The following is a 22,314-nucleotide window of genomic DNA, read 5'->3' on the forward strand; positions in this document are numbered from 1 at the left end:
ACTTGGGCGTGTTGTGGGCTTTCATGAAGGGATGAAGTATACTCAGAGCAACCGCACATTTAAATACCATCCGCTTCATGGAGTTGACGTCAAGCAAGCCCGAGCTACACGGATACAAGAGCATGATGACCTAGTGTTTCCGCTTCAGCAAATTTTTCCGGAGCTTGCGTCCGCAGAAGATGGCTTACAACTTTTGAAGATCTATCTTGGTGAAGAGTTTGAGGACGATTCTTCAGAAGATACCTCGTCGAAGGCTCCGGAAGGTGAAACGACCGCAAACCCCTAGGATAGATTCCTAAGTTTTTGTGACTTGTAATTTTTTCTTTCTCTTTTTGTAATTATTTTTTGAATAATTTATGAGAAAAAACTCTTTGCTTATTCTTGGAATATTCTACTTTTTTGATGAAAATATCTTTGGAAGATAATTCTGAAGTCTACAAATTTTTTGAAATATCTGAAAGTTGACGTGGCGGAGAGAGAAGTTTGTTAAGGACAACTGATAAGACGTATATGACGCCTTTGACAACATGTTTTTCATTATCTTGAATTTCCCGCCTGACGTGTCAACTATCTGGCGGTCCGCGGTTTCTCTCTCCTCTGTTACTTTATGGATTGCATTAATTGCGATGGGCATAAATATGACCCTTTTGATTTCCATTTAATTTTTATCTCTTTCAGATTTATTTCAAACGCTCGAGACTTTTCAACCTTCTCTTAGATTTCCTCCCTTTTCAGAGATTTCTTCATCTTACTGTTATTCTGATGGCTAAAGAAAAGAAGAGTACCCACACTATCAACGAGGTTGTCGTTTGTCTTAAAGAAGAAGATTATAACGATGTTGTTAATGTTTATGGATTAACGACGGAGTGGGAATCGGAACTTCCTGCTAGTGGCTCTATCGCCACTAAACCTCCTCCAAAGAAGATGGCTGTCTACGTGGACCATTTTACCACGGGGAACTTACGAATTCCGATTACCAAATTTGTCCAATCGGTCTTAACAACTTATGGGATTCATCTTTCCCAGATCCATTCTTTCGGGATGCTAAGGATCCGGCACTTTGAATTCTGTTGCCAGACTCGCAACCTTGAACCGACTGTTGGCATGTTCGCCGTTTTTTATAAGATGACCTTCCGTGACGGATGGTACAGCTTTGCGTCTGTGGAAAAGAGGATTATAGGCACGGAATGGCTTCGTAGCCTCCATGGCTGAAAACCCAAATTTTTCTGGATTCGGGAGGATGTCATTCCTTTCGCAATGCATAAACGAAAGGCGAAAGAGGTTATGCCGGTGGTTGCGGCCTCCGCTCATGAAGATCAGTCATGGTACCAAACACTGATCTCCACACCGACTCCCATGCGCCCAATCCACGAAGGAGCGATGGTGTGTTCAAAGATGAGCCGCCTGTGGCCGTTTCCAAATCTGGAACCGTACTACGAGGAGACCAACAAAAGTAAGTTTGTTGTTATATCCGTTTTGTCATCAAGCATTTTCTAACTTGTTTTCTTGCTTTGTGTAGGCGAAGGCTCCGCCTTTAGCACTTTGTTGGATCGCGAGGGAGGAATGATGGTGTGCCGCCCATTCGATAAAAGGGATGCACCCTTTCTTGAGCGTACCCGTTCTAATTTTGTGTTTCCCACAGCTTTCCGCCCGGAAACCAAAGTTTCTGAGGCCATGTATGCCAAATGTGAGGCATATGTTAAAGATTGCATCCAAAAAGGTGAGGGCATTTTGAAACCCAAACCTGTGACTGCTATTACTTCTAGCTGAGTGATCGTATTCTTTTCGTCTAGCGAGGAGTCATCACTTTATGAAGAAGCTTGTTCAACTGATGTTAATAAAGCTGTGGGTTCAACTGCAGGTCTTACCCGCCAACGAGCTACTGCTAGCCAGGCGGCGGGTCAAGATGACGCTGATATTGCTGCGGGCGTCAAGGGTCCGGAAGCTGATGATATTACCGCTGAAGGTAAACAACCGGTCGTTGACGCGGACACTTCTAAGGTGGTGGGCAAACGTAAAGTTAACCCAATAAAGATTGTCTTGAAGAAGAAAAAATCCAAAAAGACAAATCCTGCCGCCTTGGAAGCACGTCTGGCACAGCTTGACGCTGAAGACCCTTCGTTAGGTATGCGAAAACTTTCTTTACTTTGTTATCTTATTTGGAATGGTGTATACCTAACCTTTCATTGATATTTTTCAGTGAACCTGGATAACCTTTCCGAAGGTATCTCTGGCTTGAAAGATTCACCTCCTCATCCGCCATCGCCGCCTCCTAACACTGCTGAAGATCTGGGCATTGTGGCGGATGATTCTCCTTTGAAGAACAAGGGGGTCGACACAACTGATCATGCCAAGGTGTCGCCCTCCTATAATGTTCATCGTTTCAGGGATCAGGGTGGGGGGGGGGTGTAAGCACGTTTCCTTATGCTCTCCAAACTTATCCTACTCCTGAGGAAGTAGACCCTACCCTGCATCAACCTAATTGGTCCTTACGTCGGGATTCGACATTCCGTGACGTGGACGTATGCTTTGAATTTCTGCGGGAGAGTCTTCCGTATGGTGAAAAGGAGAGACGTCGCCTCAGTATCCGCCAGGAATTGCTGAACTCCCATTCTTACTATTTGGCGAACACAATGTCCACTACCCAGGAGATAACCAGAGACTGGTTAGCAATGAATGAGGAATGGGACGAACTGGCGGCCTCTGCTTCTGATGCCAAAGAAGAGGCCCTTAAGGATATTAATGAAGCTAGGGAATCCAGCCAGGCCTTGGAATCGGAGAAAGCTGCTCGATCTACCGCCGAGGAAGCCAGGATCGCACTTCAAAAGCAATTGGATGAACAATCTAAATTGATGGAGGTCCTTCGAGCTGAATCGGCGGTCAAGGAAAAACGTTTGACTGCTCTTAACATCAAAAACCGTGATCAAGCCTTGGAATGCGCCAAACACAAGATGGAGCTTGTCCGGGCCAAGGCGGACCAAAAATGGCTACTAGTGGAAGCTATTCCCAATGTGTGTAACTTTTACTTGCTACAGATAATCTAAGTGTTTTAGAGTTATTTATACATGATTATCTCAACAGGTCATTGCTGATGTTCGAGCTAGTGATGAGCTTGGGAATTGTGTTGCCATCCTCTTAAAAGCTTTTAAACAAGCTGGCCGTCAACTGGGTTTCCAAGAAGGCTACCAGTTTGGCTCAACTTCTAGGCTTCCTGAAGAGTATGTCCTAGCTGGCCAGGATACTGCTGACATCCTTATACAAAAATCAAAGGATTTCGATTCGTTGAAGTTCTCTTTGACTGATCAGATATCCGAACTTGCTGATAAGGAAGACAGTATCCAGCAGCTAAAGACTCTTCTTGAGCTTGATGGAGAATAAGAAGAAGAAGAGGAAGATGCGGGAGGTAGCGATGCAGAACATGAAGATGCCGCGCCATAGATAGATTTTTCTTTTTTCTTTTTAACTAGGCTCCTCCATATTTTGTAATCCCTTTTTGTATGAATAAAGAAGGCTTTTTATTGCATCCGACACACTTTGTTTATATATATATATATATATATATTTTTATAATATAAGTGTTTTCAGAGGATCTTTTTTGTGTACGAATAAAGGATTATGTAATAATACAAGTCTCAAATGAATGAAAAGAAAATTTCATAACTGAGGCATAAGCCGAATTACAAGAAACGAAATTACAAAGGTTTTTAATATCTAGTTAGGCACGCAGGCCAAAAGGCAAACCTACTAAATGTAGCATTTCCTCAGTTGGGCCCCATTCCAAGTTCTAGGGACCTCTGTCCCGTCCAACCTTTCTAGTTTATAGGCACCTTTAGATAGAACTTTCTGGATTCTATAAGGTCCTTCCCATGTAGGGGCCAACTTGCCCGGAGGCTCTTGCCCGGAGGCTTCATTATTGCAGAAGACAAAGTCTCCCGCATCGAATTCACGTCTTTGAACCCGCGAGTCATAATATTTTTGCAATTGTCGTTTGTAATTATGCTCGCGGATCGATGCCATTTCTCTCCTTTCCTCGAGGAGGTCAAGGTTCATCCGGAGTTCATGATCATTATCCTCAATCATAAGGACTCTGGCGGATGGGATACCAATCTCGGCGGGAATCATGGCTTCTGTGCCATATGTTAAACTGAAGGGGGTTTCGGAATTACTGGAATTCCTTTGAGTGCGGAAGGTCCATAGTACATGGGGCAATTCGTCCACCCATCCCGTTCGTTTCATTCCCAATCTCATTTTGATTCCTTCTTTGATCGTCCGATTGGTTCTCTCGACTTGACCATTCGCTTGCGGGTGGGCTACAGAGGTGAAGATTTGAGAAATGTGTAACTCTTTTAACCATTCTTGCAACCCACTGTCCGCGAATTGTGTCCCGTTATCACTAACGAGCTCTAGAGGGAGGCCAAAACGGCATATGATGAATTCCCACAAGAATTTTTAACACTTGCTGCTGTTATAGAAGTAACTGGTTTAGCCTCCACCCATTTTGTAAAGTAGTCGATGGCTACTATCAGGAATTTGACACGTCCGGGGGCTTCAGGAAAAGGTCCCATTATGTCAACTGCACATTTCTGGAACGACCAAGCTGAAGTGACTGGGACTAACTCGTTTTTTTTGTCGAAGCGTGTTAGGAGCATGGCGTTGACATGAATCACACTTCATGATTTCACATACAGCATCCATGTGCATCCCCAGCCAGTAATATCCAACGTTCATTACCTTTGCTACGACCATCCACGGACCCGCGTGAAGACCACAAATGCCTTCATGAACCTCTCTGATTAAGTAATTCGCGTCCTCGACATCCACACATCGGAGTAGTGGGCCAAGGAAAGAACGTCGGTATAAAACACCGTCATGTATCTGGTAGTTCAAGGCTTTGTGCTTTATCTTCCGGGCCGCTGCTTTTCCTTCCGGAAGTGCTCCAAATGACAAGTATGCTATAATGGGTGTCATCCAGGATTCTACTCCCGTTTGGATCACTAAAACCTGATGTTGCGGAACAGACGGGCGATCTAATACTTCGATGCGGATGTCCTTGGCAAAATGTTCGAAGTTCGTTGAAGCCAATTTACTGAGAGCATCCGCTGATTTGTTTTCACTTCTCTTTATATGAATGACTTTGCAAGAAGAGAACTGGAGCATCAAATCCTTCGCCTGTGACACATATGAAGCCATGATATCATTCTTTGCTTCGTATGTGTCATTGATCTGTCCCGCAATCAACATGGAATCTACCCGGGCTTCCAAATGTTTAACCCCAAGTTTTTTGGCTATCCGCAGGCCTGCCAAGAAAGCTTCATATTCTGCCTCGTTATTGGTACTTTTGAAGTCCAGCTTTATGGCGTATGTAAACTCATGGCCTTCAGGATTGACTAGTCTGAGGCCTGCGCCAGATCCCTCGCTACTGGAAGCTCCGTCAGTGAATAAAGACCAAATCTGTCCTGCTTCCGGAGGTGCTTGGGGTTGTTGCTCAATCAAACATTCTTTTTCTTTGTGATGCGGGACTTCTGTCACGAAGTCCGCCAACACCTGCCTTTTGATTGCTGGCATGGGTTTGTATTCTATTGCGTGTTCACCTACCTCGATGGCCCATTTGGCCAATCGCCCAGACAATTCTGGTTTACTGAGAACATTTTTGAGCTTGTACCCGGTTAGGACATTGATGAGGTGCCCTTGAAAGTATCTGCGGAGACGTCGGGAAGCATAGACTAGTGCCAAAACAAGTTTCTCTAGCATGGAAGATCTTGTTTTTGGGTCTGACAGTGTTCTACTGACGTAGTAGATAGGTGTTTGAACCTTCTTTCGATCTGTCAGAAGGACGGCCCCGATGGCAATGTCTGAAGCTGATAGGTATAACGTCAAAGGTTCCCCCGCACAGGGTGCTGTTAACGTGGGCAGCTCCATCAAACATTTTTTAACCTCTACAAAATCTTGTTCTGCTTCCGCAGTCCAATTGAAATGTGCTTTCTTAAGGCAATTTCTTAGTGTTGAGATAAACGGATGAGATTTAGCTGCGTGGTTTGCCAAGAATCGGTTCAAAGCAACCAATCGCCCATTGAGTGTTTGAACTTCCTTGAGGGAGGACGGGGAAGGCATGCGGGCTATAGCTTGAACTTTATCCAGATTAGCTTTGAAGCCCGCATCCGTGACAATCACTCCCAAAAACTTTCCTTTTTCCATTCTGAATGAACACTTGGCTGGATTCAACTTCATGTTAATAATTTTTAATGTTTCGAAAGTCTCTTCAATATCTCTCAACATCTGGTCTTCCTCAACACTTTTGATTACGAGATCATCCATATACACCTCTAAATTTCGACCAATTTGACCCTTAAATGCTATGTCCATCAATCGATGATACGTGGCTCCCGCATTTTTTAGTCCGAAAGGCATCATTTTGTAACAGAAGGTGCCTTGATCAGTACGAAATCTTGTTTTGTCCTCTTCGCCCGCTGCCATGCGGATCTGATGGTAGCCTTTGTAGGCATCTAGGAAATACTTAAATTTGAATGGTGCCACAGCATCAACCTTGAGATCTATCTCGGGTAAAGGATAACAATCCTTGGGACATGCTTTATTTAAATCTTTGAAATCGATACACATCCGCCATGCCCCATTGCTTTTGGGGACGATAACTGGGTTGGCGACCCAAGTTTGATAACAGATTGGACGAATGATCCCTGCCTGTAAGAGGTCCTGGACTTGTTCGTTCATTGCTTTTGTTTGTTCCGGACCCATCTTACGTTGTTTTTGAACAATTGGCGTAAACAACGGGCTTACTCTTAGTTTGTGTTCCGCAGTGTTCCGCGGGACACCCGTCATATCCGCAGGTTGCCACGAGAAAACATCGATATTTTTGATAATAACTGTTTCAAGAACGTCCGTACTATCTCAGAAATAGCAGGTCCTATTGTTACAGTTTGATCAGGAAACTTTTTGTTCAAAACCCACTTTTCCTATTTAGTCCTCAGCGACTGTTTTGGAATCTTGCTAGGTTTTGAACTTTAGTTGCAAAGCAATGTCGATTAACATGAATTATTGCTATGCCAGTGCAAGTCGGAATTCCTACTGCACCGTGAGCTGTGGACGGATGAGCACTGAAATCCCCAATTTCTTCTTGTCCTAAGATGATATCATGCTTTGACGTTGCAGGAAAAAATAAGAATTCAACCTCTTCGGTCCTCGAATGGATTTCGTCACTTAGAGTGACTGGAAATGAAATTACACCTCGTGGATGCATTATCTCCCCTCCAAACCCCGATACTAGAGCATGAATGGGTTTCAATTTTTCTTTGTCTTCTTCGTCAAGCTGTTCAAAGCATTGTTCGTACATAATGTCCGATGTACTACCGGTATCGAAGAAGACGTACTGGGAACGATAATGTCCGAAGACGGCAGTAATGATCAAGGGATTCTTATTGTTCGGGCCTCCCTTGATCCGCGGAAAGATCACTGGCTCATTCTTCCATTCCTCGTCTTCAGGCTCTTTCCTTTTTTTCTCTGTGTTGTATCCACCTTGTATCATATGGACATTCAAGTCTTTGACTTGCTTTTTGCTCGGACCTTGGTTGTCCCGAATGGGGGCTTTACCGTTATCGGGTTTCCCATTTTTACTAAATGCTTAAGTTTTCCAGACTTCACAGCCGTCTCAATTTCATTTTTCAATGTTCTATATTCATTCGTATTATGACCAATGTCATCATGATACGAACAGTGCTTGGTAGCATCCAAGAATGATCTTCTTGTTATTGGCTGTGGTTTTCTGAATTTTATATTCTCTGTAGTGAGAATTTCAGCGGGAGTCTTTGAAAGAGGAGTCCAATTGTTGGGACCTCGGTTTGCGGGTCCCGCTTTGTTCTTGTTGCCTATGAGTAATCTTGCATCAAATGGTTTTGACACTTCCGCATTTGGCTGAAGCCTTGACCAAATAGGGCCTTTCGCCTGTCTATTAGGTCTCGGATTCTGAAATTCGACTTTGAATTTTTTGCTTCGGGTTACCATTCCTCAATGTTTTTTCAGTGTTAGCATACACTTTTGCCGCAGTCATAAGATCGTCCCAATCTTTTGGCATTCCATCCCTACCAGTAAGTGTGCGGACTAAATCGTCACATTTGACATTTTTGCGGAAGGCACCGCGAAGCATTTCTTTACTGATTCCGCCGATATTCAGACTTTCGTCATTGAATCTGGTGATAAAATCTTCTATAGACTCATTATCACGGCGGACGACATCTAAAATTTCTGATTGGTCTCGCGTATGTTTTTTCTACTGGCTGAAGTGTTGGGAAAATTTCTTTACCAGATCGTCCCAACTAGAAATTTCACCGTTAGGTAACTTTTCAAACCACTCTCTTGCTGCCCCTGTTAGTGTCAATGCGAACATGTGACACCAATAGGGAAGCGTCCAACCACTAACACCACCTACCGCAATAAAGTTCTGGAGATGATCACTTGGATCAGTCATATCATTATACTTACCCACCGATGTAGGTATTTTAGCATTAACATGAAAGGGTGCTGTAGCAATGCTCACGATGAACTTTGATTTCTCAGCAAAGGCTGCCGGGCGGTATGGTTTGGTAAAGTCTCGCTCCACATTGCTATGGTACTCGGTGTGGCGGACTATATCATGCGGACGACCGCTTCTCGCTTGTGAGCTCATCCTACTATCCCCGGTATACATACTGTAATCTCCCGGGTGGTAAGATGAATCGTAACTGTCAAACTCATCCAAATAAGATGGTATCCGCATATCCATGCGAGGACAAGGACGTAGCCTCGGAAGTTCACCAAACTCTGGTTCCGTCTGTTGACTTTAACGGGTTTGACTTCCTCTCACTGTTGGTGGAGGAGAAAGAGATCTCCTGGGAGATTCTTCATAATCCAATGTGCAAGCATGAAATCGTTCGTTACATTTTCTGCGCTCATATTCGGCCACCAAACTTTGTTGTTGTACACGAAGCCACTCCTCAGGAGTTAAATGTCCCCTAGATCTGTAATTACGTTGATGAGATCTCGCCATGTCAGAGTCACCTGAATCATCTTCCAAATCCAACACTGACCGCTTTCGGCGAGTTTCTTCCGTAATCCGTCTGAGGTTGCCTAAATTAGAACCTTCCGGTGCCGAGGCCCATCCCATATCCGGGGGGTGGGACCGGTTGGTACTGTGACGTTTTCTAGGGTAAAACCCCCAGGTGTTACGTCAATGTTCTGAGACCCCGAAGTTGTGACACGCTCAAGAGTACGGCCGCTTGGAGTCGTGATACGTGCAAAAACACTAAGACCCTGAGGTTCTTCTGTGTTAGTTAAACGTGACTCGGTTGCAAGGGTTCTCGTCAGCCCTTCAGTAAGTTTACTCATATCAAACGAACCAAAAAACCAACGAAAACTTTTGCAGTTCTAACAACAAACATGGATGGCGCCAATGAAGAAACACGGATCCACTCCCCGGGTATGGGTCCTGGATCCGATGAGTCTACAGGATACAATACGATAACTACTAACACGATATGAGTAAGTCTTCCCGAAGTCCAGTGACTGGAACCTGCAAAACAGACACCGTGAGTCTCGTTAAAGGAAGGACAAGAGGGGGGGGGGGTCTTCCTGTAACCACCCTCCGGCGTGAAAATCAGTAACGTTCGTAGTGGAGAAAGTACTGAGGTATATAGACTAAGTGTAGTCAGAATGTAGGTGAGTGAATGAATACCTCATACCATTTGACAAGGTATTTATAGCCGAAGGATGAAGGAAGGTGATTGGGGAAGCTGTCCTCTTCTAGAAGACCTCTGATAACCGTCTGGACACGTGTCCTCTTGTGATAGGACGGATCGCATCCTGGCCATGTGCACGGTTATAAAAACCTGGCCAGGTGTCCTTTGTTCATTGGTTAATATGTCACGTATTCCCCAAGTAAGAATCATGAACCTTCTTCTAGAGAGTAGTTAATTGGTGACAACTGTCTCGCTGGCAATGTCCTCCAGTTTAGGCGGACCGATGTCCTGTCCTTCGGATGACTTTTGAGGGTGCCAGGATGCTTCCGCGCGTGGTATGAGGACGTCCCTCCTCTACCGTGATATTCGGGTGATCCATATGTCCCGCGGGTGGTTTATTAGATGTTCCTCTGTGTCCCGCGGGTGATACTTAAGGGTATTTGGGTGTTTTTGGTACCCTACCTCTATACTCACTCAAATTCAAAGACCATACAAGGTTATTTTCATGTTTATGCAAAGTTTGACTTCCAAAGTCAAACTGAGTTAGTTCTTCATTTTTACTAGTATATCTTAGTCTAAATTAATACTTGAAGCATATGGCACAACATATATATAATATACACCCCTTGTTACCTTTGGTAGTTACTTACCCGGCTCTGGTTGATTAAGTTTCAGGCCTTGTAAGGCAAGACTACATGAAGGACTTCGTGTTCTTGATATATATATATATATATATATATATATATATATATAAAACTTGTTTATACATACTAACCATGTTTAACTTCTATTCATTTTAGTTTGGAGATCATTTTTATAAGTTCCATGGTTATGGATTTGAAGAGTCTAGCCTCGGTTTAACCGTAAATAGCTCTAAACCGTAAACCGAACTTTGTTTACTAGTTTTGTTAAATAATTGTTTAAACATGCTTTATGTTAGATTTAAGTTTCTAAAATCATTTTTATAAGTTCTATGGTTATGGTTTTGTAGATTCTAACCTTGGTCTTAACCCGAAACTAGATCCAAACTGAAAACCGAACTTTCGTTTAAAGACTTTATTGTTAACTTTTTGGTTGTAAACTTAAGTTTCATTATTTATAAGTTGTTATACAAGTTCTTGGATATTTGGGCATGTGGAAACCATCTATGAACTTATTGTGAGATGGAAACCTAACCAAACCGAACTAAACCGATTTTCACTCGCTTAAGACACACAACTGTGTTTTTAGCTATCAAGATTTGTATGTTTATTTAAAAATACTTTACAAACTGATTTTAAATATTTTATTAAAGTACTTGGAATGTTGAATCCAACTTGATCTTATAACAAAGTTTGGACCGACAAAAACCGAACACTCGCTTAACGTGCGTTGTTAGTTCTAAAACGATAGAACTATATACTTGGTTAAGTGTTATTATATTATTATAATTTATCTCATAACATTTAATATTTTGGAAAGTTGACTTTGGGTTTGACCAATTATCAAGACCCGCACCAACAACCCGAACACTCGTTAAAGACCCGCTTTAGTATCTATATTCCAAAGGGACTTGCATTCTTGCATTTTTACCCACCTTATTACTTAGCATCGGTTGAGTAAATATTAAGGTTAGATACTGTAACCCGGTTTCGAGCAAACTTACATTTTTAAAGGGTTATTATTACAAGTTCTTAAATAGTTACTTTTTAAACCTTAAATAAACGCTTAAATTTCTTAACTTTTTTAAAGTTTTCATAAAACAACCTTTCTAATACAAGGCTTTTATTTTTATTTAGGCTTGCTCGTTAGACTCCATTCTCCCGATTTCGCGACTTTTACCGATCAAGTTTTATACTTGAATGTGAGCACTTTCATACCCCATTTTCCATCTTTCGTTTTGGGGGTGACATTTCATACTTATTCAAATTAAATGCTTTATATTTAAGTCTTAAACCACAAACGTTATTGTATACTTTACTTAAATAAATGCTTAATTTGGTGTTCTATGCGTACATGCTTATATGTTTATGTGTTTACCGCTTTTGGTTGGTTGAACTACAAATCCTAGTCTATTTGGCAACCCCTTATAGCAAGGTGTCGTTAATGTATTTTTATTAACGGTAACTATACCTCGTTTCCTTATCCAAATTATTGCTATTATTTATTGTTTCGTATACAAGATTGTGGACATTTCCTATTATATACATATTGTTTCAAAACTATGAATTGCTCACAAACCTTTGTGTTGATAAACTTTATTTTATGCAATGTTACAGGTTTGACTTTTTATTGACTTAAGGGAGAAAAACGCTATCAAAGACCTTTAGGATATTAACAAAATGAACAATTTTGATTTGCTATATTTTGTGATGATTATTGTATGAACAAGTATGCTATGTGACATTTTGATGTTGTGAAATTAAATGAGTTGTTAAATATTGTCGCTTTAAATAGTGTCATGCGCTTATAAGCAATCCGTCGCATTCCGGCATGTTCCGCCGCCTTTGGTTGGGGTGTGACAAGGACGATCAATAAACTTAAGTGTCCGAAAGAAAGTTTCTATTTTTTCGTGTTGAAGACTTAATGGTTCAATATATTTAATTATTTAGCAAAATTTAAAGTTAGATGTTATTCAATTAAATTATAGACATAAATACATATTTTAATGTGGATGTTGTAATATCTACTCATCTTTGCATTTCCTTAAGATGTGCATTTTTTGGTGTTACGATAGAGCACTAGATACCTATTGTGGAGCCAAAGAAAACGGGCCCAAACAGAATACTAGCGAACAAACACAATATGAATAATGGTATACACATCAAATTATATAAATCCAAGTTCAATTAAAATGGTATTTTGTATTTTTTAAGATGCTAATAGGTATTTTTTTTCTTATTATGAAACGGGCCTTGATATATTTTTTTAAAATAACTTTAATATTTTAAAAGATAATACTATTTCTATTAATGTACTTAAAAACGTCATTGTATACTGTTACCGTATAGAAGTCACTTTCAAAGGCATGACTTTGATAAGTTAAAAACTATTGAGAAATGTAATGGTTTCGGTGTACAGTAACAAATCATTCATCGGATAATAGATGATGACTATATAAAATCTAGAGAACCAATCAAAGGTCAAAAGAAATCGTATGAACACAAAACAAACATAGCAGGGTACATGTGTGGAAAGTCTATGTACCATATATGTAACGGGTTTTGAGAATTCATATAGTTATTCACCTAAACTAAATAAAAATTAGAATTGATCGTCTAGCCTAAGCAATATTCGAGCATATACATAGAAATTCCATGGACACGCTGCAACACCGTGGAATGTGTCGCGCCAACCATGTCATAGTCAGTGGTGAACCTTGGACGAAAACGCAACAGAGGGGGGGGGGGGGCTTTCAAATTTTCGGACGAAAAAATGTGATTTTTTTCATACAATTTGATTTTCATCGCATTTGATTTATTTTTATTTACAAATGATCACGTCACAAAACTCTTTTATCCAAACCAATACCTATTTAAAAGATAAATACCTTGAATAACTATTTAAAATTTTCACAATAACAACTTTATTCATCCAATTTCTTTTCTTTTTAAAGTTTAACCTATTAATGTTCCAATATTATACAAGTTCTAATTTACTCAACACTACGCTTTTAACATACTTCTTTTCTCAAAATCATCATTAAAATAATTCAATTAATTAAGTTAGATTTAGTTAAATACTGAAATGAATAACAGAAATTATATATATCTCTCTCTTTGATATCAGGAAATTGTTCAATGTTTTGGGCTTCAATAGTGCTTCAAAATACTGGGCTCCAGATCAGGCGGTTAGCCCAAAAGGGAGCCAGCCAAGAGCCCAAGTGTACAACTATAACAAATAGTTGGTACGAGGTATGCGGAGGTGTGCAAAACCGTTTTTTTACAAACCGTTTTGGTTTTAAAACTGAATCGGTTTGATTAGTGCATATTCCAAACCGGTTTGGGTCAAACCGGCTCGGTTTAGAAACCGGTTTAAGTATAGAAGTAGCCAAACTGATCCATACCGGTTCGGGTCGGTTTTAAACCGGTTTGATTAGAAAATAGCAAAACCGCTATACGAACTGACGTTTTGATTCAATTTAGAAACCGGTTTGAGAAATGAACCGGTTCGATTCGGTTTCCGGTTAACCGGTTCCGTACCGTTTTTTTACACCTTTAGGTATACCTATTTATGGCATTAGTCAAATTACCAATTGGGATTATTGTTATCAGAAACACCTCAAAATGCCGACTTAATATACACAATATTCAACAACATTTTTAACATATATATTTATAATAATTTTAGTAATTTATAAGTTTTCAATCACATGATTATTATATTTGATTAAGTTATAAGTTATCTTAAATATATATAAACGAAATATATTTGGGTGAACGGATTCTGGTAGTCAAGTTGGTAACTTGATATCATCTAATCACATACTCATCCGAAGGCCACAAAAATTTCTAAAACTAATATCTTAAGCAAAACTGCCCGAATACATGTTTCAATATCCGTCTTTAATGTTTCAGAATTTACTTTAGGGTTCAAATTTTCTTGGCATCACTAGTGACTACTACGCATGTACCAAAAATTAATTTTCTTCTCTACAAAAGAAAGCACAATAAGAAAAACAAGAGTAAAAATTATTTTCCAGAATACATCAATAATATCTTTAAGGGATTAGACCAACAATTGTAAGGACTGCTTCATTGTAAAAGCTACATAGTTGTACTTGATAAAACCTTAGGATCTAGAAAAGGAGAACTCATGATGTAGACTCTTCGGATGATCATGAACATGATACGAACCTTCAATATCAGAGAGTTTTGTATCTGAAGAATAACACCCTACCATGGTCCACAAGAAGAATGCCATTTGAAATGCATTCTGCGGTAATTCGATATAGAAATAAATTAAATAGATGAGTATCAAGTTGGAATATTGGATTATAGACAATCTTTAATTAGTAACCTGAAACAATGTGAAACGGATCAAGAAAAGGACTAGTACGTTGAGGGGTGTTGAACCAAATGAACTTGTTGCTAGGCTCTACCAAGGGAGCCCCTCTAACAACTGTTGCCTTATATTGAATCTGTTGAGCCATTTCCATGATCACGAGTTCAAGATTTATACCCACCAATAAAAGAATCTACAAAGGTTTCTCCATTTAAATACAAAAGGCAAAATGTTTATAATGTTATGGGACTCATTGGTCTAGTGAGCAGACTGGTCAGGTCGGTTTCAAAAACCATCATCTCATATAAATATTAGGTTATAAACCCCGTGTATTATACGAGTTGAAAAAATAAAAACAATATGATTCATAAATTTTTTTAATGCTTATTATAAAAACGATATAATTCATATTGCACATATTAAATAATGAAAGAAATACTCAATTTTTTAAAATGTTTTATGAACTTAACTTCAAAAAAGATAATAACATTTTACAAAAATTATTATAAAAATCGTTATTATTTAACAGAAGAGAGAGGCGGAAAAATAGTAAAGAAATATATATAATTAATAGAAGAGAGGGACGAGGAAAAATGGTAATGGTATCTTTGACCAGCTTATTCTTTGCATGTAGATCCTCATTCTCATCGAATGAGTTGTTGTAACCTTGGCTTATTTAAGTCTTTGTATTTTTAGTGTAAATCAAGCTTTACATTCATACAAATCTGTGTTGTATATGGTATCAAGAGCCTCACACTCAAACGAGACTTGATCCTTTTCATTTTTTTTCGATCACAATTCTGGCTACCACCATGGCACCACAAACTGTCATTCAAATTACTGCCTCCACCCATTTCAACATTACCCTCACCACTGATAACTTTTCCGGTTGGCGTAAACATGTTCAATCAACACTCATCTGAATGGACCTGGTTAATTTCATTACCGGAAACGAACCGGCACCGGCAGAATTTCTCGATGCGGAGCGAACGAAATCAAACCCAGATTTCTTCACTTGGTATCGACAAGACCAAATGATTTTAGCCGCTCTTCTTGGTTGTTGCTCAACCGCAATCCAGCCCTTGATTACATCTGCTGAAACATCCCGACAGGCTTGGGAACTTCTCGTAACGATTTATGCAAACTTGTCTCGGTCAAGAGTCATATCACTGAAAACTAAACTTGCCTCTAACCCGAAAACTAAACTTGCCTCAACCCACCATGACTACGGTTAACTACACCACTCGCCAAAACCACAACTTCAACCGATCTACCTCCGACCGCGGCAACAATCAAGGACAATCCACCAACAGGAACTCTCGCTCTCGGTGGACTTCCAATGAAGGCGCTCGCGAGACTCGTTCTAATATTTAATGTCAGTTTTGTCATTTTGTAGGTCATGAAGAAAAGGAGTATAGGAAACTCGCGAGGTTTCTTCGTGAAAATCATGTCCAAACAGAAAGTCCTTTGGACTCCAACAAGTCATCACCAACCGCTAATGTTGCTACTTCCTCATACATGTTTGATACCGGCGTATCAAATCATGTTGATCCCGACCGTGCTTCTCTCCATTCCGTATCCGACTATGGCGGACCCGAGGAGATTGTTCTTGGCAATAATAATATTCTTACCATCACTCACATTGGTCAAACCTATCTTCCAATGTCACATGGTTCTCTTTCTTTAAAAGATGTCTTATGTGTCCCTCATTTCAAAAACAAACTTATTTCCATTGCTAAATTATGTAAGACTAACCATGTTTTGTTGGAATTTGTCCCCACTCATTTATTTTGTCAAAGACCTTCGCACGGGGGCACGTCTAATATGGGGAGAGAATTACCTTGATATCTACTATGCCAATATTCCTTCTTCGCCTCAAATAAATGCCATTTCACCACCTCAATTCAAGATTGGCATCACAAGCTTGGACACCCATCTATTCGGTTTTCAAAAAGATAGCCAAATGCTAAGATTTAAATTTCAACTTTCATAAATTTCATTGTAACTCGTGCTCTATTAATAAAAGTCATAAAACCTCATTCGGTTTGAAATCGTTTTCCACTACCAAACCTTTGCAATTGATATATTAGGATGTTTGGGGACCGGTAGAAAAATCCATTGATGGTTTTTACTTTCTATGTGATTTTTGTTGATTTTCATACTTAGTTTATTTGGCTATATCCAATGAAGCATAAATCCGATGTATCTATCTTGTTTCCCCAATTCAAATCACTTGTTGAAAAAAAATTTCAAACACCTCTAATATCTCTCTTTACTGACAATGGTGGTGAATACATTGGTCTCACCAACTATGTCCAATCCCAAGGAATCTCTCACTTCACTACTCCACCTCATACTCCAGAACAAAATGGTGTTGCCGAACGTCGTCATCGGCACATTGTGGAAACCAGATTATCTATTCTTTACCATGCACGACTTCCTCTTTCTTTTTGGTTACATGCTTTCCAGACCGCGGTTTAATAAATTGGTAACCTACTCCCATCCTTGATTTCAAAACCACTTACACTCTTCTCATCCAAAAACAGCCAACCTACACTTGTAACACCCCAGCTAAAGCAGAATCGCCTGGGTGTGACGTATAAATTGCTCAAAACACATGTGACACTATTAAGTGACTATATTATCATTAATTCATTCAAAGGCATCAAGTACACAAGTTTATCAAATGAACAAACACAAGTGAAAAGGAACAAAACCAACATCTTCTTGTTTATTATTTAGATTACCTAACTTCTAGTATCTTCGTCATTTCATTCTCTAATGAAAGTACCTGTAGCATATATATAAAATAAAGTCAACTAACTGAATAGTTGGTGAGTGTTAGTACACGGTTTTGCATCTCGAGAATTTGTAATTATCCTTAATGTATTTATCGTTTAATTAATGTAATAATTATTAAGATATTGAGTTAGTTCCTTAAGGAAGTCATCTAGTTCGTTAAGGATGTTTAACGAACTAGACTTAAGTTATGTTCCCCCCTGATTTGTTATGGATGCTTAACGAATCAGGGGTGATTTGTTTTGATAGTTCATTTAATTGTATGTAACGAAGTGGGTGGCTAGTTCGTTACGGAATGTGTAACGAACTAGACTCATCTTCTATATATAGTGGGTTCGTCCACTGTTAATTTAAGTTTTGAGCTCAAGATATCGAACATCTGCCCTATTGTTCTCTCAATCTTCATTAACGTATTCAATCTAATATTATACATACACATATATACAATTAATACTAATACATAACATTAATACATAATCGTAAAAAAGCATCATGAACTAGATCTGTTATAGTTATTATAATCCTTAGATCTGAGATAGGTTCTGAGGGTTCAAACAAGTGGTATCAGAGCTTTCGGTGTTCGATTGCTCTTAATTCGTGTGTTAATTCGTCATTAAAGGACGAATAATTGCTATTTTGGTATTATTAAGTATACAGTTTGAATTTGAATCAAATTCAGTTTGATTTTGAGTGGATATGGCTTGAAATTGTTTAGATATGTGTTCGTTAAAGTATTGGAAGGTGTGGTTAGTTGGAATTGACAATTGGTTTGGTTTTAAAATGTTTTGGTTTAAATTGAGTTTTGGCCGAAACAGAGGTTTTAAAATCTGATTGAATTCTTTGTGAATTTGATTAGTGTATGAATTGATTGGACTGGATTTGTGATTGGTAAGGTATTAGGACGTGGTTGTGAACTGGAATTGGAAATTGGTTTGAGTTTGTGTTATTGTGTGGTTTGGATATGATTTTGGCCGAAACAGGGGATCATTTTGGTTCAATTGGATTCGAGATAAGGTTAATTGGGCTACGAGAGGTGTTGATCTGGATTCACGATAATGTTACGAGTGTTTTGATAGGTTAAGTGAAATATTTGGTGTAGTATTAAGTAAGTATTACAAATCTGGGTTTTCGTTTGGTGTTCTTCATTTTCCAGAAATCTGGAAATTCCAGATGAAGATTTTTAGATCTTCATATGTATTTGAAGATTCGTTAAATTCTTGTTTGTTCGTTAAATACTGTTTACTAATTCGTTATCCTGGTTCGCTATACTTTCTCATTCGTGTCTTTCAGTTCGTGAGACACGTGTTCTATTTCGTTAACTTTAATTCCAACAACTTTTGTCACGTGGCAATAGTTTTCAGAGTTTGTTACAACCGTTGTAACAACCTGATTCGCTATAGTTGATTCGTTATCAACTATAGCTAATTCGTCACTTAATTCGTTAATAGTGTCTTTGTTATTCGTTATAGAGACTCAACAATTCGTGATCTTAATTCGCTAAGTTTATCTTAGTGATTCGTTATAGAGAACCACCAGATTCGTTAACCTATTTCGTCAAACTAATTCGTTATCTTGACTTAATTAGTAGACCAGTTCGTATTAATCTACTTCGTGTGATACTGTTTCAGATTCGTTAACACTGTTCCTGATTCGTTACCTGGACAACTTTCAATTCGTGAATTGTGATTCGTTAACTACTGTTTGCAGTTCGTTAACAAGTACTATTCACAATTCGTTAAGATATTTTCAATTTTAACCCTTGAAGTTTGATTGTCTTGTTATTTCTCAAAATGGCTGGTATGTACGCATTAGCTTCTCAAAATATGTTAATGCAACAAATGTTATAACTGGATACCGAGATCGATTCACATTCAAAGTGTCCACGTTTTATGAGATTTAGCGATTTTGCAAAGTGGGAACCCCGTTTCCGTGCTCATCTAGGGTCTGTTCACCTTGATTGTTCGTATTGCTTGGATGAGGTATACACCGTTCCAATGATTGGAGATGAAACTATCGGGTTTACGCCTAAGGCCATCTCTCAATACTCTCAAGAAGAAAAGAAAGCATTAGAGATTGAAACAAAAGCCTACTCTACTCTTATAATGGCTTTACCCGAAAATATTTTTCATCAAGTTGGTAGCATAAAAATTTGTGCTTCATTATTCCAACACATTCGTATGAGGAGTATGGGTAACACCGCTGAAAGCAAGAAGGTTATGCTCAAGTTTCAATTTAGAAACTTTAACCTACTTAAGGGTGAGACAGTAGAAGAGATGACAACAAGGTTTAACCATTTGATAGCTGAGATGGACAAGATGAAGTGGAAACGTCTGAGATTGATAAGATTGGCACCATTAAAAGTGCTTTACCGAGTTCTTACTCGACTTTCTTGATGGTTCTGAAAGAGAATAATTACTTCAACAATGAAGATTTGACAGCATCTGAATTCATGCAAAAGATCGAAGCACGAGAATACGATCTTAAATGTCAGAAGTCTTCTAAGGGTAATCAAGATCCTTCCTTTTATGGTGGAAGTATGCCGTTGAGTTCAACCATTTCTCCTATCACTGCATTTCTTACACAAAATGCAAGTGATAATGCTACAACTATTTATAGTGATCCACGTGCTTGTTTCTACACTGCTGGAAATTCTGGGTCATCTAATGCTTCGGGTTCGTCTGGAGGGTCTGGAAATTCATCATCTGCAAATCAGTTCTCACCACAACCAAATGTGAACATGAGGGAGGCCGAACAAAATTTTGCTTTCTTGTCTGCCTTCATGACTTCATACGAGAATCTGGTTAGTAGTAAGATTGCAACGAGCGATTTGACTGATGAAGACTATGATCAAATTGATCCCGATGATTTGGAACTTATGGACTTGAAGTGGAATATGGCTATGATAGTCAGGAAAGTGAAAAAGTTTATGCAAAGAACCGGTAAAGATCTTCCATCTTTAAACAAGAAATTGGGTTTTGATAAAAAAGTCAAATGCTATAACTGTCAAGAGTTTGGGCATTTTGCTAAAGAATGTGATAAGCCGAAGAATGAGTACACTGGTCCTAGAAAGCAAGACCAAAATTCCCTTGGTAAAAGTGAAATTGACGCGGGAAAGTCTTCTGGACCTAAATCATCCTCTTCTGGGCCACAAGCTATGCTGTCCAACATGGATGAAACTGATTGGTCACAAAGACTGCTGTGTAATAATAACCTAGCTAATTTGGCTATGTTCGAGTCAAAAGAAACTTTTGAAGATGCAAGTAGGAGTGAGCTATCGTCGACAATGAAACTGAGTCTGATTCTGATGACTCATGTAGAAAGCTTCCAACTACTTTTGCTTGCATGGCCAAAATCAATGAGGTTAGTTCTTCTATTTCTTGTATTGAATGTGAGAAAAACAAGCCTAAGTTAGATTCCTTGCAAAAGGTTTTTAGGATAAAAGATTCTTAAAAATCGTTTAGGATAAAATATCCTTAAAGCGCAAATCTTAGGATAAGACATCTTTTAAATAAAATTCGTATAAGAAAATTTTTTTTAAAGGTCAAATTTTAGGATAAAGTATCCCAAAAATAACTAAAGACTTTAGTAATCAAATAACTTTTAAAAGAATAGCCTTTCTGGCCGAAATATCCAAAGTTATTGCAATAAATATCAAACTTAAATTAATTAATAAAGATCGTACCAGAAGGTCTAGATAGACCTAAGTTACCAGAAATCTTGAATTCTCAATGATCCTCGAAGGAAAAGGTTTAGGATCCGGGATCCTTATATTTTTGATCTTCGCATAAAATTTAATAATTCTGTTGCAAATAATTCACAATGTTAACTGGGATCAAACCCATTAAGCTGGGGACAAGCCCAAATCATAAACTGGGGACAAGCCCGTGCAACTGGGGACAAGCCCATAAAATAAACTGGTGTTAAATTGGCGACATGGCCCTTGAGAAGAAGTGATAACCCCTTAAACCTTAGGATATAACCGGCGACAAGGCCCTTAAGAAGAGGTGAAATCTCCTTAAACCTTAGGATATAACTAGCGACAAGACCCTTGAGAAGAGGTGAAATCCCCTTAAACCTTAGGAAATGGTACGTCTACCATGTATCCTAGGATCCTTCATATAGCCGGGAACAACGAAATTGTCAGCCACTAAGTGTGTACTGGTCCCGCTGCCCCGAACTATACGATGGATAGCGAGCGCAAATGGCGATCGTGAGAAAGGTGAAAACCTTTAAACCTTAAGGGATATGACCAACGGGGGTCATATCCAGTCGTGGGCAAGGCCAAGGAAAGTAGTAAAGTACCTTATATGTAAAGGAGAGGTGACCAACCTCTTGGACATTGAACTCCTTATTGAAATCTGTAATGTTACTTAAAAACTTGGAAAAAATAAATGTTAAGAATATATTATCCTTAGAATAACAAGAATATAAAAATGAATAAGTAGTCAGATAGATATTACCGATTTAAGGATCCTTGACCCTTGAAGGATAATGTATCCTCTCAGGATATTGGATCCTGATTAGAAAAAGTACTTCTTGAGGTGGATAGCATTCCATGCTCTTGGTAGCCTGTTGCCTTCCATTGTGAGCAAATGATATGCCCCCTTTCCTGCTTCGGACTCAATTTGATAAGGTCATTCCCATTTGGGTGCTATCTTCCCATAAGCCATATTTGTTGTGTTTTGGAAGGCTTTCCTTAATACTAGATTTCCTTCTTGAAATCTTCTGATTATGATATTCTTGTTGTATGCCCTAGCTACCCTTTGTTGATAGGCTGCCATTCTTACTTTTGCTAGGTCTCTGAGTT

Source organism: Bidens hawaiensis, unplaced genomic scaffold (assembly GCF_021521415.1).
Source record: "Bidens hawaiensis isolate Kalapana, Puna unplaced genomic scaffold, B.hawaiensis_p1.1 tig00002323_1, whole genome shotgun sequence".
Classification (NCBI taxonomy): Eukaryota; Viridiplantae; Streptophyta; class Magnoliopsida; order Asterales; family Asteraceae; genus Bidens; species Bidens hawaiensis.